The sequence below is a fragment of the Geotrypetes seraphini genome, chromosome 2, assembly GCF_902459505.1.
Source record: "Geotrypetes seraphini chromosome 2, aGeoSer1.1, whole genome shotgun sequence".
Taxonomy (NCBI): domain Eukaryota; kingdom Metazoa; phylum Chordata; class Amphibia; order Gymnophiona; family Dermophiidae; genus Geotrypetes; species Geotrypetes seraphini.
In genome coordinates, this window is record NC_047085.1 from 504,046,709 (window position 1) to 504,061,986 (window position 15,278).

At 42.3% G+C, this 15,278-nt stretch overlaps 1 protein-coding gene across 3 annotated transcripts in view; it reads left to right on the top strand.

Annotated features, from left to right (window-relative positions):
• LOC117354535 overlaps positions 1–2,365 on the top strand; it is a 36,727-nt gene extending 34,362 nt beyond the window's left edge. For 2 of the 3 annotated variants that reach the window (XR_004538209.1, XM_033932238.1), the window contains exon 4: positions 1,275–2,365. The gene's annotated coding sequence lies outside the window, so the exon portion shown is untranslated. The remainder of the gene's footprint in view (positions 1–1,274) is intronic. The other variant, XM_033932239.1, reaches the window with a different exon arrangement.
• Positions 2,366–15,278: the final 12,913 nt, after the last annotated feature.

Sequence of the window (15,278 nt, forward strand, 5' to 3'; positions counted from 1 at the left end):
GGCCGCTTTCCTCTTTTTCTACTGAAAGTCTTTTCATCTATTCATGTCCAACAGTTCGTGGTCCTCCTGGTCTTGGATATTCGGGAGGGCTCTTTGGAGCAGAGGCAGTTGTGCTACTTGGATGTCTATAGGGTCCTTCGCTCTTTTGTTCAGTGGCTCCAGGAGTTCCGGAAATGGGATCGTCTTTGTCCTTCTTGTGGGTCCTCATAAGGGAGACGGTGATTCTGAGGCAATGTGGCGCGCTAGATCCTGGAGGCTATCGCTTTAGCATGCCTTCTTCAAATGAAACCTGTTCCTGTATTTTTCAAAGCTCATGCCATTCAGAGTCAGGCAGCTTCTTGGTGGATATCTATACAGCTGTGGTTTGGTGTTCTCTCCATTCCTTTGTGCAACACTGCCTTGTAGACATTCAGGCACGTCAGGACACGGTGTTCAGTGAGCGCGTTCTAGTGGTGACCTTTCGGGGGTCCCACCCAAGATGGGTATTGATTTGGTATGTTTCATCAGTTTCTGTGCTGGTCTGGAGAGATGATAAGGAGAAATTAGGTCCTTGCATACTAATTTTTTTTCTTTTAGTCTCTCCAGACTGACACAGAACCCAACTCTGTCGTGTTCCATAATTTTTTTCACGAAGAGTGTGTGTATATATATATATAATTTTTTTTTTTTTTTTTTTTTTGTGGTGTTGTTGGGTAGTTGCAAAGGCAACGGCATTGGTTTGTTTGGTTTAGCAGGTGAACTATGGGATGTTTTGAGGAAAGGTTCTTGTTCTAATCGGTATCTAACAGTGTTTTTTCTGGTCCTTCTGGACTAGGCTTATGTCTTCTCCACGAGTATATAGAGTAATACGTTCTGGAATAAACTTGGTGTATTTCTGCTTGGCTATTCAAAAAGACTGATTGTAAGAGAGGCTGCACAGCCCACTTGTACTGTTCTCAAAGTTAGTGCCTTATTCTCCACCTGCTGGCAGAGGAGCGTAAACTCATCAGTTTCTGTGCCACTCTGGAGAGACTAAAAAAAAGAAAATTAGCAGGTAAGGACCTAATTTCTCCTTATAACAGTCTTTTTATGCTGTCACTTTCAAGACAAATCTCATCTCGCAGACTAGCAGTGTATGATGACAAATGTTTCAAGAAATAGTTTGTAAATAAGAAACTGACCGAATCTTAAGCCACACTCAGAAAATCCCATTGCAATCCTTCCTTTTAAAATCTTAGAAAACCATTACTGTCCTCTACCACATAAATAATACCTTCTATTTACTGTCAATCCAGCAGATCATTTGGATCATGAAAGAAAGGAAGAGGAAAAAGAGTCCAGGAGAAGATCCTGTAGAGATGGAACAAATCTAAAGACAATCGGAAAATCTATGAGAATATTTCCCAGGGAACTGAGAGGAGAAACACAAGCAATTGACAGCAGGATTATCAAATGAGCAGAGAGACCCTGCAGTGAACTCACCGAGTGGAGTCACTAACTGTGAGAATAGTGACATGGAGCTCACTAACATTGACCACCAGAGCCACATAGCAGAGAAAAAACCTTACCAAATGATGATCATCAGGAAGAGGGGAAAGTAAAGAAAGACCAGAAAGAATTTACACATAATGCATCCAGCACCAATTTTATTTGTTCTCAGTGTAATGAGAGCTTCCTCTTGTATTCAGAATTCAAAATGCACAAATGGAGTCGCACGATCCAGAAACCATTAACATGTACTGAGTGTAATAAAGGCTTTATTTGGCTTTCTTCTTTAAAAATTCACCAAAGGATCCATACGGGACTCAAAACTATTTACATGTACTGAGTGTAGTAATAGCTTCATTCAAAAAATCACAGGAGTAGTTTGCAATTGCTGGAAGGCTGCTTGGAACGTTTTTTTGAACTGGTAAATCTTGTCAGGCAATTCCTCATTAGCGGGTTACGTCAGTGGGAGACCCTGAGAGACGCCATTAAGCAAATATATGTCTATCTTGATGTATCTAGGCAGACTTTGTATCAAAGGAAACCTCCTATAGAAGAAACCTAAAGTCTTAGCTGTTGGAGCTATGTTTTTCCTTTGCTTTCCTTTAAATGTGTAGTTTTTTTAATCAAATAATATATTTTCAGGTTCAGCTCATTTTGGAAAAGTTTCAAGATAAAGCTGCTCTTAATTAAAGTGTAATTTGATATTTCTAGAAGTTGGAAGAAGAGTTTAGGTAATTAAGTTTAATGTTATTGCCTGTCATTATTGGCTTACTTAGTTTACTACCTTTTTGTGGGGTGTGGGTTTTTTTGGGGGTTTTTTTTTACTAATTACTGATAGTCTTCAGAATTCTTGCATTCTCCTTGTTGTGGAATAAAGATGAGACATTTTTGCTTTTCATTGGTCTATAATTGCTGGAAATGTTTTTCCTTTACTTTTTATTTTACTTTGTAAATGTAATATTACAAATTCTTAAAAAAGAAAATAATAATTCTTTATTCAGTTTTAACTCTTGCAACAGGTGTACAAAATTCAGTCAGATAATTCGTACAAATCACTTGACATTTGTGGCGGGGCCGGGGGTAAGCCTAGCGCTGGCAACCCAGCTCCCGCCCCAGGCGTAAGGACCAAGCACTCCCAGGAGGACTTCTGCTGGGAAACAGTGAAATAATTGATGGAGGCTGCGTTAGTGGTAAAGTTCAGCTTTTCTTTTATTTCCCTCAGTTTACAGCACTAGGGTTTCAGCAGTCCCTCTGTGTTGAGGAGACTCAAACAAAACATACTTTCATACAGTCCAGCCTGATGTCCAGGCAGAAAAGCCAAAAATAAAACCAAAAACGTTTTCTCCTGATTTTGCTTTTTCTGTTTGAAAAATCGTTATGAAGCTTTAGCACTGTCCCACTTGAAGCCCAATGCCCCCACTACCCCAAGCTCCCAGGGTAGGGCTAGGGAACTTTATCACCCAACCGTTTCGGACTGCTGTTAGTCCCCTCCCAAAGTTCCTGCTTCAGGGTTAAATTATATCGGGACTCTAAGTTCCGTGCAAGCTTTCTGAGGAGGTTAATTACAGGTTCTCACCTCCTTCCCTATCTTCACAGGCTTTCCTCTCGGGCTCTAAGTAATTCCTGCATACTAGTTCACAGTTAGACTAAGGGAGAAAGAACGCTACTTCCAAACATTCACTTTCATTCCCCTCCCCCATTCATACCTCGTTATCTGTGACTCTCCTGGAGATCCCATGCTGCAAGATTGCATTCCATGTCACTGCTCTCAGATAACGCCCTTTCTAATTCTATTAGGGAATCACCATTCTTTGAGCCCTGGTAAGAACTCCCTTCAGGGCCAGCTAATGAACAGCCCTGTCCTGGAAGTCTCGCTACTTCCCTGCACTGCTGTTGAGGAGTTAGAAGTCTGGTCATTCGGGAGGGTTGTAAGACCAGCTGTGCCTTAGCTAAGGTCTGGGAAAGAGACCTCTTGGCAGGCTCTATCCTGCTTAGTGCAGCCTGGCTCTTCCCTGCAATCCTCCTTCCAGTCTTCTCCCCAGTGTTCGTAATCTCCTCAGCCCTCCCCCTATTGTTTCCACCTGGGCTCATTTTATGCTGCAAGCCTAATCTCACTCTCCCTCTGGGTTCGTCCTGCTTGCTAGCCACACACCCCTCATTAACCATGCCTGTGCTGGTTTTCTTTCTCAGAGGTTTTGTCAGAGCTTTGCCCAAGGGATCATAAAAGGAATTATAGTGCCCTAAACTAGACGTTATGGTTTCTGTCCTTGCCTCTCTGCCTTGCCCTGCCTGTTGGCTCTTAGTGCTAGGCACAGGGATACTAGACAGTTTCCTGGACTTAGGAATAGGGGCAGCCCTTTGCAAGGCAGGGTTTAAAACCGGGTTTAAACTGCTGACAGGCACTTCCCTGTCACACATTCTAACAATTATTGTCAAATGCATATAAAAAAGACCCCTCCCCCACCCATCCCATTCATCAGGAATAAATCCATTAAATCACATAACATACCTCCCCATCCCCACATTAAATATAGTCCTATGTAATAAAAAGGTGTCTAATCATTAGAATATGCAATCAATGGCCCCCAAATCTTTTTGAAACTATTATAATTTCCTTGCTGTATAGCAAGCATTCTCTCCATTTTATAAATATGATAAACTGAATTCCACCAAAAGGTATAATTAAGTTTAGTATAGTCCTTCCAATTTCCAGTAATATGTTGAATGGCAACCCCCGTCAGTATGAACAAAAGTTTATTGTTATTTGCTGAAATTTGACTCTTGAATCTCATAGACGTTCCAAATAAAATAGTATCATAGAATCGGGCAACATGATTTTCTAACATTTTCATGCAGTGAGTTATTAAGTCCTCAACTCTTTAAAAAAAGTAAATAAATCACCAAGTAGTCCTTTTACTAAGGTGTGGTAGCCAATTTAGTGTGCGCTAAACGCTACACGAAGCAACAGACCGATACATAAAGACAGTAAGTAAACGCAGGAGAAACAAAAGACCCCAATGGTTCAGTAAAGAAATCTCAGACCTAGTTAAACAGAAAAAAGACGCATTTATCGCCTACAAACATTTAGGCAGAGAGGGGGCAAAAGAGGACTATCTAGACAGATCCAAAGTTGTCAAAACAGCACTCCGAATGGAGGAAGAGCTAGCACGGAAAATTAAGAAAGGGGATAAATCTTTCTTCAGCTATATTAGTGACAGGAAAAGAAACAAAGATGGGATAGTACGCTTGAAGCAATCGGACGGTAACTTTGCAGAATCAGACTCTGAGAAGGCAGAATTACTAAACCAATACTTCTGTTAAGTGTTCACCCGCGAAGCGCCGGGAGCTGGTCCACAGCTTCAGACGGGAGATAAACCGGTAAGACCCGTTTCAAGATTTCGAATTTACGCCCAGTAGTGTCTACAACGAACTATCAAGACTCAAAGTAAACAAAGCCATGGGACCGGATAACCTACACCCCAGAATGCTCAGGGAGTTAAGGGAAGTCCTGGCAGAACCATTATCTGTTCTTTTCAATCTTTACCTAAGCACAGGAAGGGTCCCCTTGGACTGGAAAACCGCCAACGTAATCCCACTCCACAAAAAGGGCTGCAGGACAGAGACAGCAAACTACAGACCAGTGAGTCTCACGTCTATAGTGTGTAAACTCATGGAAACACTGATCAAACAGCATATTGACACAATCCTAGACGAAGAAAAACTGTGTGATCCACACCAACACGGGTTCACCCAGGGTAGATCCCGCCAATCTAATCTGATTAGCTTTTTTGACTGGGTTACTAGACAACTGGACGGTGAAGAGTCACTGGACGTGGTATATTTGGACTTCAGTAAAGCATTTGATAGCGTCCCTCATCGAAGATTACTGAACAAGCTGAAATCGATAGGATTAGGAGACATTCTAACTACATGGGTTGGGGATTGGCTGAGCGGTAGACTCCAGAAGGTGGTGGTGAACGGTACCCCATCCGAAGCGTCGGACGTGATCAGTGGAGTGCCGCAGGGATTGGTCCTGGGCCCGATTCTATTCAACTTATTCATAAGAGATATGACGCAAGGACTTAGAGGAAGGGTATCACTGTTCGTCGACGACGCCAAACTTTGCAACATAGTAGGCAGATGCTTTTTACCTGATAATATGACACACGACCTACTGCTGCTGGAACAATGGTCAAATACTTGGCAGCTAGGCTTCAATGCTAAAAAATGCAAGATAATGCACCTGGGCAAGAGAAACCCGCGTAGAACTTATGTACTAAATGGTGAGACCTTGGTTAGGACCACGGAGGAACGCGATCTAGGAGTGATCATTAGCGAAGACATGAAGGTTGCCAATCAAGTGGAGAAGGCTTCCTCCAGGGCAAGACAAATGATGGGATGTATCCGCAGAAGTTTCGTCAGCAGGAGACCTGAAGTTATGATGCCGTTGTACAGAGCCATGGTGAGGCCTCACTTAAGAGTACTGTGTTCAGTTTTGGAGACCACACTACCGAAAGGACGTGCTGGCTGAGGATCGAGTCGGTTCAGCGAATGGCCACCAGGATGGTCATGGGGCTCAAGGATCTCACGTATGAAGAAAGACTAAAGAAATTGTGGCTGTAATCACTTGAGGAAAGAAGAGAACGGGGAGATAATTCCTCCTTGCCTCAATTCCATAATTCCAAACCAATGGCCTCTATTCCGACTATATGGGGCCATAGACCTCCAAGGAAAAACCTTTCTCCTACATTAACAGAAATTAAAGCAAGACACTATATTCCTATTTCTACTAATCCTAATATCCATCATTTCATTACTCATGACATTTTAACTAAACTCCATATAGGTCTGATAAATGTCCGATCTATAAAAAGTAAACACCATCTGATTCATGACACCATCATTCAACACCACCTACAAATTCTATGCCTCACTGAAATATGGTTAACTGAAGGAGAGGAGGCATACATAACCCAAGCCTGCCCTCTAAACTATAAGGTAATTTTCCAACCCCGTCAAAATAAAAAAGGAGGCGGCCTAGCTGTTATTTATCACAATTCCATTTCCCTCCAACCAAATTTCTCTAACCAAACTACATACTCACACCTTGAAATTCTTCAGTTCACTATAAAATATTCCCTCTCCTTTAATTTCCTTCTTATCTACCTCCTCCCTCCAATAACAAAAACAATACTTTCATCTCTCATCTCTACTATATCAGATTTTAATATCGCCTACCCTAATTCCATAATATTAGGAGACTTTAACATTCATTTTAACTCCCCTAATCATCCTAATACATCTGAATTTTTAACATTGATCTCTGACCTATCACTATCTCCCCTCATCTCAATGCCTAACCATCTTGCAGGAAATACTCTAGATATGGTTCTTTGCCCCACACTGAACAAACATCTCTTCCAAAACTTCCAATTCTATACTATACCATGGTCTGACCACACCTTGATTACATGGCACCAAGATTTCCCAGCATCAACCAATCAAACACAACAACAGAATAAATATTATACCCGCAAGACCAACGATTTAACTCAATCTGCAATCCTAGCTTCTTTTGATCTAAATATTGAAGACTTCTCTACTCTTTCTATTTTAGAACAGTTTTCAGTTTGGGAAACCTCTACCAAATCACTATTAGACTCCTTGGCACCCCAAGTTGAAATACACCTAAATTCAAAACAAAATCATAAAAAACAACAACCCTGGTTCAACCAAAATCTCGCCTTACTCTGTAGACAACTTCGTTCTATTGAAAACAAATGGCGCACATCCCGACTCAATAATTTGCTTATTACATACAAAGAAAAAGCCTTTCAGTACAAAAAAACTATACAACAAACAAAAAAAGAATATTTTTCAAAATTGATTACTTCTACTCGTAACTCTTCTAATCTCTTTAACAGCTCAATCACTTTCTAAATACTCCAAGAAAAAAATCCTACCTCCCTCTACCCAACCTAACGCTGACGAACTATCACATTTCTTTGACAATAAAATTAAAAATATTAGATCTCATCTCGGACCTTTACTTCCCGATTCCTCTTCTCAAAACTCTAACGACTCTTTACAACTTTCCTTCAGTACCCTCTCAAATTTCAAAATGCCTTCATAACAAATCTCCATCTTACCTTACAATCATTAAACACATCCAACAATCCCATGGAAAGTATCCCACCTTCCATTCTCAACAAATTTTTTTCTTTCTTTGGCCTATTCATTTCAGCAATGATATCCAAATCTTTTTCTGATTATACCGTACCAAAAGCATGGAAAACAGCCCTTATTTTTCCCAAACTCAAACAATACAATTTAGATCCCTCATTACCCAAAAATTACCGCCCCATCGCTAATCTGCCTACGATCTCTAAATTAACAGAAAAAATCATTCATTCCCAACTCTCCGAATTTATCGAAAAAACCCATGCTCTACATCCTTGTCAAACAGGATTCCGCTCATCCCATTCTACAGAACTATCGCTATTAGGCCTTATCTCTACCATTCAATACTATCATGACCATCAAAAATCTGTGGTTCTTATTTCCCTAGATTTAGCAGCTGCCTTTGACACCATCGATCACTCTCTTCTGATCAATAGACTTAAAGATTGCGGTATTTCAGGTTCAGCTCTCTTATGGTTTACATCCTTCTTTAATGAACGTTACAATATAGTACATATAAACAATACTTCCTCTGCAGCCACAACTCACTCCTATGGTGTCCCTCAAGGTTCTATCCTATCCCCACTACTATTTAATATTTTCTTATCTCCTCTCCTTACATTAGCTCAATCCATCGGATTTACTATTTTTGCATACGCCGATGACATACAACTCCTCCACCCAATTAATACTTTAAACATTTCAGACATCAAAGACATTAATAACAAACTAAACACCATATATGATTGGTTGTACACAAACAAGCTTTCCCTCAATCTAGACAAATCCCGAAGTTTGTTACTCCCTATCAAATCCACAGAATTTTTATTGGACAATATCTCTATTAAATCTACACCAATCCAAATGGACACTAAGATAAAACTTTTAGGTGTAATCATTGACAGGGATCTTACCTTTCATGATCACATAAGTTCAGTGGTTAAAACTTGTTTCTATAAATTACGCATCATCCGATCTCTAACTTCTATCCTTGAAACTAACTCAATCACTATCCTGATACATTCATTAGTAATTTCTCATCTCGATTACTGTAACTCTCTTCTAAATGGCCTCCCTCAAAAAGAAATTCGTCGTTTACAACTAATACAAAATACTGCAATAAAACTTATCCATAAAGTAGGCAGATACGACCATATCACCCCTCTTTTAAAAGAAGCACACTGGCTCCCTATTACTCACCGCATCACCTTTAAAATTATCTTACTATCCTTTAAAATAAAACTTTCTCAACTGCCCTCATTCCTTGATAAACTTCTCATTCCCTACTGTTCCTCACGCACTCTTGAGATCAACTGATCAAAAACTTCTTTTTATCCCCTCTATCAAAGACTTCTACAATACACGTAAAGTAAATTTTGCAGTAACTGCCCCTACCCTCTGGAATTCCCTGCCACAGCTACTCCGCGACGAATCACGACTCGACAAATTTAAGACAGATTTCCTTTTTTTTTTTTTTTTTCTTTTTTTTATTCTATTTATCAATAATAACCGCTTTCTTTAAAGCGTCCCTCTCCATTATGTTTTTATCCTAACCCTACTATCTCCATTTTTCTTCTCAAATATGTAACTTCACCCTCCCTTCCCTTCTATCCTCACTGTCTAGTTCGTCTGGTAATGTTATTTGTATATACACAATACCTTTTTTTTTAGTTTCTTTTAGCTTCTCTTTCTTTTAAATATATTGTTAACCGGCCAGATATTAACTTGATGGTTGGTATATCAAAATTAATAAAACTTGAAACTTGAGATATGATTGAAACGTTTAAGTACATCACGGGACGCATCGAGTCAGAAGATGATATCTTCTGGCTCATGGGACCCTCGACCACCAGAGGGCATCCGCTGAAAATCAGGGGAGGGAAGTTTCATGGCGACTCCAGGAAGTATTTCTTCACCGAAAGAGTGGTGGATCATTGGAACAGACTCCCACTCCAGGTGATAAAGGCCAGCAGCGTGACGGATTTTAAGAAAAAATGGGATACTCACGTGGGATCTTTAAGGGAGTAATTTCAGGGGGGGGATACTTGGAATGGGACTCCTTTTCTGCCGCTTTTTTCTATGTTTCTAACGCGTGCCAACACATCCATGGGATATAATGGACGCGTTAAAACGGCTTGCATGCCTTAGTAAAAGGACCCCCAAATGTTACACAGAAGAGAATCCATTTACATGTGCTTTGTGTATTAAATGCTTTACAATTAAAAATATACCAAATGTTTCACACAGGAGAGAAATTTCACTTCCCCCACCCCATTCGCGGTTTCGGCAATCGCGATTTCACATATTTGCGATTTTTGGGGGGAGGGGGAAAAAAGAAAAAAAAACCATAGTTTAGCCTTTCCCCCCCCCCCCCCCCCCCCCGGCGTCCCGGCCTTACCTGGTGGTCTAGCGGCTTTCGGGGCAGGAGCGATCTTCCTACGCTCCTGCCCCATGTAGATCGCCAATAGGAAATGGCTGTGGGGAGTTCCCGTCGTAGTCTCGAGAAACTACGGGAACTCACTGCAGCCATTTCCTATTGGCAATCTGCACGGGGCAGGAACATAGGAAGATTACTCCTGCCCCGAAAGCCCGCTAGTCCACCAAGTAAGGCCAGAATGCCAGGAGGAAGGCGGGAAGGAGGCGGGGATGGGTCAGAGCCGGACCAGAAGATATTTTCGGTATTTCACCATTTGCGGTCCGACGAATCCGGAGGGAGAAGTGTATATGCATGTACTGAGTGTAATAAATGCTTTGTTCAATCTTCAGCTGTCAAAAGGCACTACAGGAGCTACACAACAGTAGTAAATTAAAAAAACTGATATTATACGCTATGTACCCTTCCTTAGGAGTGAGGTTCATTCCTGTTGTGCTATGTGCAAAACTAACCTGCTTGAAAAAATTGCCCCTGAGAGAACATCTTTTTATATGTACAGAATGCAATAAATGTTTCAGTTGTTTATCAGATCTTAAAAATTTAAATTGCAGAACACCTGGCTTGGCCTCTGCGGGTGCGGGTCACCGGACTGGATGGACCTAGAGTCTGATCCGGCGAAGCCATTTCTTGTGTTCTTAAGATGTTAGCAATGTCTGGTGTTGTGTGTCACAGTGTACCCGTGTCGTCTCTGAGTGCCGGAATATATGCAGTGCCTTGCCAGGTTTTCTTTATTCTAGCCAGCAGTCTCCCTGGTCTGTTTCTGAACCGATGAAAATTGTATTTTTTGGGCAATAATTGCTTCTTCATATGTTCATGGATCATAGCGTTTAAAGCTGCTTGGGTGGCCAAGTAAGTTTCTTTGGTAAGGTTGGATGGATTACTAAGATACCAAAATTTAGCTTTTTTGAAGTTTTTTCCAAATAGACTATGCCCTCAGAGAGGCAGAGCCTGAGTTATGTATTGTATAATGTCTCCTCTCTGAGCACAATTACTGCATCGCGGCTCAACATAGGGTACCTTGTGACGCCAATAACTAACTCACACAGATATGTATTTTCATAAAAATAATATTTATTCAATTTATATCAAAATTAAACTTGAGGTTAAAATTAGAATTAAGATGCCAAATAATTATATAACACTACATGCATTTCCATAAATCATAATCCTATAATTATTCTGTGAGTGACAGACTTGTTACATATGAGACAAAGTTGTCTACGCATGTGGAGAAAGGTCTCCACAGAATCAAGGCTGTGTAGTTGCTTATACAGTAAAACCTTGGATTGCAAGTAACTTGGTATACAAGTGTTTAGCAAGACAAGCAAAACATTTTATTTTTAACTTGATAAACAAGCAATGTCTTGCAATACAAGTACATATAGTATACACACATCACAACTGAGCTGATGGTTCTCTCTCTGACGCGGGAGTGGAGTGACTGTTCTAAATGAGTGAGGTCTTGCAATACAAGTACGTATAATATTTAATAATATATAAAGTTTTTGGGTCGTGGAACAAATCATCTGAGTTTCCATTATTTCTTATGAGGAAATTTGCTTTGATATATGAATATTTTGGATCACAAGCATGTTTTTGTTATGAATTATGCTCATAAACCAAGGTTTTACTGTGTACTATTGCAATGACTGGTGACACGTCACTTCAGCTTCCAATACTTAGCTAACATGTTCTAAACTAAACTAAACTAAACCTTAAGTTTATATACCGCATCATCTCCACGGATGTTGTGGAGCTCAGCACGGTTTACAAGAACTTAAAATATAGGAAGAGAAGGGAAAAAAAAAAGGTTTACATGAACTTATATATAGAAGAGAAGAGTAAGGGGGGATAGAATTACATTTTAGTGAAAAGCCAGGTTTTCAGTTGCTTGCGGAATAATTGGAGGGAGCCTAAGTTCCGCAGCGGGGTAGTAAGGTCGTTCCAAAGACCTGTGATTCTGAAGAGAAGGGATTTTCCCAGTTTGCCTGCATAGCGAATACCGTGTAGAGAGGGGAAGAATAATTTATACCTTTGGATAGGTCTGGTAGATTCAGGACTCAAGGAGTTATAAGATAGTGGGGTTAAGGGAGGAAGGATGCCATGAATGATCTTAAAAGCCAGGCAGGAGCATTTGAAATGCATTCTGGAAATCACTGGGAGCCAATGAAGTTTGGCTAGGAGTGGGGAGACATGGTCAGACTTGCGTTTTGCAAAGATCAACTTGGCTACAGTATTCTGGATTAGCTGGAGTCTTTGAAGACTTTTTTTGATAGGCTTAAGTAGATGGCATTGCAGTAGTCTAATTTGGAGAGGTGGGACTATTTCAGACAAATAAATTCTTTAGGTTTTGAAAGATAACAAAGTTTACAAGATATAAAAAGTTAAGTACATTATCCCAGGACAAGCAGGCAGCATATTCTTGACTGATGGATAACGGCACCAACGGAGCCCCGGTACTGACAATTTTAGAGTGATTGCACTCTAAGAACTTTGAAAGTTCTAATAGGCCGCACGTGCGAGTGCCTTCCCGCCCGACAGAGGCGCGCGGTCCCCAGTTTCTTAGTTTCCGCGGAGCTAAGAAGACGCGTATTCCAACTGCTGTTGGAAAATTTTTTCTCGCCTTCCCGCTCGCGCGTTATTTTCTTGTCGTGATTTATTTACCTTATCGTTTCTTTCTTTTATTTTTTAAAAAAAAGTCCATTTTTTTTTTTTCGACTTTTTTCCGGTCAGCCCCGGCGGGGCCTGTTGGCACCATCCGCTACGGCCGTTTTTCCCTTCATGCCCCCTTCACCGGGTTTTAAGAAGTGTCAGCGGTGTGCACGTCCTATTTCTCTTTCCGACCCGCACAAGTGGTGCCTTCAGTGTCTGGGTCCGGACCATAGGGCAGAAACGTGCACCCGCTGCAGTTCTCTACAAAAGAGAACTCTAAAGAATCGCCAAATTCAACAGCAAATTCTTTTCGGTGCCGCCATGGAAGTTCCCCCGGCATCGACACTGTCATCTTCCTCCAAATCGGCACCGGTGACTTCGACACCGCAAGATCCATCCTCGGTGTCGCACCCTGTAGGTAAGCCGGCTAAGAAGCCATCCCCTACTGTCCTTAGCCCGCCAGTCGAACAAGCAGTGAACCAAGTCCTGCAGACTGTGCGCCGGCCTCGCAAACGCTCCGCTCCTATTGAAGTCACTGCCTCTTCATCGGCATCGACTTCGCCTGTGCGTCGAGCTGCACCACAGGTACCGAGCAAGAAAAAAGCGGTACCGGTGCCATCGGGACCGTCGCTGGATGAGAGAATAGCATCCATCCTTCAGGTCCAGCTTAAGGAGCAGTTACAACACTTGCTCCCGGCTCTGCTGACTCCGAGCCTTCCAGTGTCGGTACCTACTGAGCATTCGGTGCCGATCATCGAACAGCCTGTTTTGTCGGCATCAACGTTGTCGGCACCGCAAAAATCTGTTTCTATGCCTGTTCTCTCGGCGGAACCGAAGTCTCTTCGACCCACTGCTTACTCGACTTCGGAGCCGGTGCCGTTCTCTGACACCCGTACTGCTGTACAGTCACCTGGTACGGTGTCCATGAGGTCTGGTAAATCGGTACGCAAAACCAAGCATACCGAACCTTCTACCCCACTTTCTCAGGGCCGTCTGTCATCGGTACGGGACCCTGATTTGTGGGATGATTCTGATGACCCCCTCGGTACGGAGGCAGATTATTCCTTGGAAGAGAATGTTACATCGGTGCAGGATCCTGCTGGTAAGCCAGAGCACTCGTCCTTCACCAAGTTTCTTAAGGAGATGTCGGACACCCTTTCCATCCCTCTAGAGTCTGACTCTAAAAAATCCAAAGCATTTCTTGATGCTTTGGATTTTGACCAGCCTCCAAAAGAATTTTTAAAGTTACCCCTCCATGACATCTTGAGAGAAACTTTTTACAAAAATTTAGAAACTCCTCTCACCGTTCCAGGAGCCCCTAGGAAGCTGGAATCGCTTTACAAGGTGATTCCTATTCCAGGGTTTGACAAACCCCAGCTGCCCCATGAATCTCTGCTGGTGGAGTCCAACCTCAAAAAATCGGCAGGCTCTAGTATATATGCCTCTGTCCCTCCTGGCAGAGAGGGCAAGGCCATGGATAAATTTGGTAAAAGACTTTACCAAAATGCAATGCTGGCCAACCGTTCAGGTAACTATGCGTTTCACTTCTCTTTTTACCTGAAACATTTGATTCAGCAAGTCTCTTCTTTTCAAAAGTATCTTCCTGACCGTAAGCTTCCTGCATTCCAACAATGCACTTCCAGTCTCCTACAACTCAGGAAGTTCATGGTCCGGTCCATCTATGATACTTTTGAACTCACATCCCGAGCCACGGCTATGTCTGTAGCGATGAGATGATTGGCATGGCTCCGAGTCTCCGACCTTGATGTGAACCACCAGGACCGCCTTGCCAATGCTCCCTGCCTGGGTGATGAGCTCTTTGGAGAATCTATGGATACCACCACTCAAAAGCTCTCTGCCCATGAGACGAGGTGGGATACTGTGCTGAAAAATAAAAAGAAGCCTCCTCCTCCTCGTCCATTTAGACAGCAGCCATCATATCAGAGGCGGTTTTCTGCTCGGCCAGTTCAGCCTCAACCTCCACAACCTCGGAGGCAGCGGCAACAGCACCAACAAGCACGTCAGCAACAGCCGCCTACCATAAAGCCTGTCACTCAGACTAAGCCGACTCAGCCCTTTTGACTCCCTTCTCCTGGGCATTGCCAGTCTCCCTCCCTCCTGTCCTCTTCCACAGCCCATAGGAGGTCGATTAACCATTTTTCACTCTCGATGGGAGGTAATCACCACCGACCAGTGGGTGCTCTCGATCATAGCCCATGGCTACTCCCTCAATTTTCAGACTCCTCCGCCGTTAGGCCTGCCAAAAGAGTCTGCTTCCAACAAGTCTCAGTCCCTCCTTCTCGCTCAAGAGGTTCAATCCCTCCTTCTTCTCAATGCCATCGAAGAAGTTCCTCAAGATCAGCGAGGTCAGGGTTTTTACTCCCGGTACTTTCTAGTTCCCAAAAAGACCGGAGACCTCAGACCCATCTTAGATCTCAGAGATCTCAACAAATGTTTGGTCAAGGAGAAGTTCAAAATGCTCTCTCTTGCCACCCTCTACCCTCTTCTCACTCAGGGCGACTGGCTATGCTCCCTCGATCTCAAA